The following is a 5,000-nucleotide window of genomic DNA, read 5'->3' on the forward strand; positions in this document are numbered from 1 at the left end:
TATTGAAGACGACCAAGAAACTGAAATTTCAGCTGGCAAAGAATGTATCACTAGACGCTCGCTTGACCTTTCCTTTTATTCTCGGGATGTAGTCTCTATCTGGTTTATGTATGCACATACATGAATGAGTGTGGATACTTGTGCAATGTATAATGTAAAGAGGGTAAAATAAAATGTTAAAATAACCTGTACTACAAAACAACAGCAAAATTATCCTAATAATGGAACTGAGCGGGGAAGAATCTTTCTTTTACGTCACTAAAAAATACACTATTTCGGACGGAGTGTATTTTACAAAATGTATTTCTCAAACATTTCTGTAAAAAATGATTTTTCTAAAGTGCATGGACTCGTTGCTTCATAGTTTTTAAACTCTAATGGAGAATTGTACGATGTTTTAACCAGTGCAGAGAGTTGTTTAATAATCAATACCCTTTCCCATAAAAAAAAAAAAAATCGTCTTTTGTACAGAACCCTGAATTACTACCCTGCCCCATCCAGGACCAACTAAGACGACCCATCCAGGACCCACTAAAAGGACCAATCCAGAACCCACTAAGACGACTCATCCAGGATCCACTAAGAGGACCCATTTAGGACCCACTAAGAGGAACGATCCAGGACCCACTAAAAGGATCCATCAAGGACTAACTAAGACGACCCATCCAGGACCCACTAAACCCATCCACGCCCCATTAAGACGACTCATCCAAGACCCAGTAAGACAATCCATTCAGGACCCAGTAAGATGACCCATCCAGGACCCACTAAGAGGACCTATCCAGGACCCACTAAGACCACCCTCCCAGGACCCACTAAGACCACCCACCGAGGACCCACTAAGACGACTCACCCAGGACCTAGTAAGAGGACCCATCAAAGACCCACTAAGACGACCCATCAAGGACCCAGTAAGACGACCCATTTAGGACCCACTAAGAGAACCCCATCCAGGACCCAGTAAGACGACCCATCCAGGACCCATCTAGGACCCACTAAGACAACCCATCCAGAACCCAGTAGGACTACCTATCTAGGACCCATCTGGGATCTACTAAAAGGACCCATCCAGTACCCAGTAACACGACCCATCCAGGACCCACTAAAAGACTCATTCTAACTACGTACCAAGGCAGCCTCGCCTTGAATTATGACTGCGATGATTACAGAGCTGAATTTTAATCCTCTGACGAACAGAACCTGCTACTCATTATTCAGTGTTATGCAGTCTGGGAGGGATCAGTTCCGGAGGTGGAAAACGTCGCAGATAATATCTTCGGCGATTGGTTTCATTTTTACATCACGAAAGATCATTTCTCAAGGAAGGTCGTTCGCTTGCCTCCCCTCTTGCAAAAACGTGAAACAATTTTTTTTTCCTCTTTGTGTTTTATGTTATTTTACTCTAATACTAGTGTACTAGAGATTTCAAACTTAACGTCTAAATATTTAGAAAAGTATGCATACACACACAAACCCACACACGGATTCAAACCCCCCCCCCCCCAACTACAACCCGCTGAGTCGGCAATTTGTGGGACTGTGGTTTCCGAGTATATCTCTCGGGGTAACCCTCCCTCATCAGGGTATAACTACTTCACCTCCCCTCTGAGCTTGACATGGATATATATATATATATATATATATATATATATATATATATATATATACATATATATATATAATGTATATATGTATATATATATATATATATATATATATATATATATATATATATATATATTATATATATATAGACACTTGCTCTTTATTATACAGGGGAGATATTTTCGCTTTTGAATTAGCTTATATAGTATTGTACAATTAAATTTTACATTTACGTTTTCTTCCTTATTCCCTCTGGTTTCATCATTCTGATTCTCTTTTACATCAATCTATTTACATTACATAATATTCTGTAATTTTTCAGTTTATACAAGTGCGCTTTTTATGACATTAATAAAGAGCACCATAAACTAGATAGCTGGAATTATTTCCCATCGCCTTTTTTATCTCGTTTACACTTAAACATTCTTGGGTATATAAAATGTCACTTGGGAGAATGCTAAATTTTTAACAACTGGCAAACGTGTTCTTTTATCAGCACGTCATTTCTAAATACAGTAAAATCTATATTGTAAGACTTTCACCAGAAGGCGGCTCACCTCCAAAAGGAATTCTTACCCTGAAATATCAGAGAATTCATAAAACAAAGACTCGTCAGCTGGAAGAGCATTGATCACTATTCTAACTATCTATATTGAAACAGAACTTTTTATTTTTTCCAGTGCATCGAGAATTTAAAAAAGGCCTTTGTTTCCTGTAAAAAAAAAGTTATACATGTGATAGAAAATATTCTACGAAGATAAAAACTCACTTGATCAATTTTTTTCAATCCCTTGAGGTTTGCCAAAACTGTTTCCAATATTTGGCAAAATGATGAGAGAAACTTGGTCAAAGTCAAACAGAAAAAGAAATTGCTTCATATAAAAGTTTTATTGTTGATGTAATGACCCCAAAAACCTGATATACATAAAAGATATTAATAGTGATAAGAAGTCATAGTATTGTTATAAATTCCTTTTTTTAAGAATAAAAATCCATTTTTATTTCATATGTCACTTGACGTAAATATTAAACAAAAGTATTACATTCAGCCAAGAGACGAATGACGTCATCGAGGATATTGACAATAAAAGCTAATTTATTCGTCCATTACTTGTTTATTTTTATCGCTTTATGTTCATTCTTTATTCACTGAAATCTTCCATCACCACGTATCGTTGGCTACATTTTTGCTCCGTGAAATCTTCCAACTTTACGTTATTTTCTTACACTCGTGTTTTAGTTCCACACACTTTTATTCCAACTTTTATTGCTTATTCGCTATAATTTCAATTATTCATTTCTTCTTTCCTTTCTGACAAGCTTCATTTTCCTCCTCTTTCCTGTGGGCATTATCATTCATATCTTTGATTATGAAAGCAAAAAAAATATATATTTTTTTCTCGGTATAATTATATTCTATAAATGAAAGTTCTTTGAGAATTAATTTTATCAGAGGAATATTTTCTAGCAATCACTTCACATAAACGAATGATTAAACCAATACATAATACTGATTGATATGTCAGTCAAAGACAAATAGCTATAACTTATTTTTATATTCCAATCCAGAATTAATGGACCTCTATCTTATATGCACAAATTAGATTTGGATTGGTTTAAAAAAAAAATGTTTATCGCGTCTTACTAGAGTAAGTTTTATTCCATCAAGGTACTTTGTGTAGTCTGAAATCTCGACCTGATTGTTGTGTTGCCATATCTTAGTCAACGCAATAAAGGAGTTGTGGTGGCCTATTGGAAACGTCCTTACCTGTCATTAGGCTGGACGGGAGATAGAGTCCCGTTCAAACTCAATAGCTTATGTTAGTGTCTGCAACCTCATCCTTGTGAGCTAAGAAAGGGGGTTTGGGGGGTTAGAGGCGACTTTAAGTCTACCTGCTGAGTCATTAGCCACCATTACCTGGCCCTCCCTGGCCTTGACTTGGCTGGGAAGCGGGCTCGGGGGCTGATCACATGGATATATGCTCCGTCTCTAGGACATTACCTCTATCTCTTGCCTCTGCCATTCGTGAGTGACCTTTTAACCTTTAAATATTTTGAACTTCCGTTCGGCATTAAATCGCTCATCTATCGAGATTATAAAGTTTGTGTAAATACGCAATCTTCATTTTTACATTCTTACACCTGAAGCCTCGATAAAATAGTATAAATACTTGTAAATCATGGATCAAATTTCTATCCCACTATTAGAATTTCATAATTTTACATAATTATTGGAAATAAAGAAAAATGATTGAAGGAATCGGCAATTAAATGACCCCTACATTTTCACAAGGTTTTTCATTAAGTGTGGGAGGTTCATCCTTGCGAAGATTCTTGGACAGGATGTGTTATACTATGCAAGCGATATTTTTTCATTTATTTCACAAGCAGACCTTCTGGCAGCTATTCAACTTTTAAAGAGTCATCTTCCCTTTTGAAATATTAAATTTAATTTACTTTTATTCTTTATTTATAACAAACGATATAGGCGTCAATGACCTTCGATGTCAGGATGCCAAAAATTCCAAATCAATCAATCATTTGAACTGACCGTCGAAACAAACTGAACTCAACCCCAGATCTCAAAGCCATGTCGTAAAATTAAATTAACAGTGATGATAAGAAAAATATACGTACGTAAATTTGTATAAAGTGATTGATAAAACCCATAAACTCAAGATAAAAAGTGGAAAAAACTGGTCAACATGGCGACACAATGCAAGATAGCCACTTCAACTGAAGGGAGGACAGTAAGGATGGTTTTGAAAAGCTAAAGACACAGATAAGGAAAAGACAACCTCTTGATAACCATCAGGCATCCATGGCCCTTTTATTAAGCCTGCTCAATACAGCATTAAAAAAAAAAAAAAAAAAAAAAAAAGAGAGAGAGAGAGAGAGAGAGAGAGAGAGAGAGAGAGAGAGAGAGAGAGAGAGAGAGAGAGAGAGAGAGAGAGAGAGCCCTCAAGCAAGAAAACTTCCTTTCCTTTTTCATTCATTTCCTCTTCCTCTTAGAGTTTATGGAAAGAAGAGGAACATCGAATCTCAAAAATATTAATATTTTGTACGCTAACTGAATTTATAATAGTGATGCATGCTGGATAAAAATTCAACAGATGAACGATCAATAAAGAGACGATATCTGAAATTTACGTTCACGTGCGTTATGTCTGAGGCGCGGTTACCAATATTTGGAAAAATATATTTCTAGTAATATCTGCTGAGTTCATTCATTTGTTTATTTTCAAATAACTTTCTTTTTTATAAACAATGCAATCAAAATTATTTCGCTACTAAAATATCAAACGAGAGAGAGAGAGAGAGAGAGAGAGAGAGAGAGAGAGAGAGAGAGAGAGAGAGATGTAGCTATTTTTATTCCTGATTATTTTACGTAGGCA

This window comes from Palaemon carinicauda, chromosome 6, assembly GCF_036898095.1.
Source record: "Palaemon carinicauda isolate YSFRI2023 chromosome 6, ASM3689809v2, whole genome shotgun sequence".
Lineage (NCBI taxonomy): Eukaryota > Metazoa > Arthropoda > Malacostraca > Decapoda > Palaemonidae > Palaemon > Palaemon carinicauda.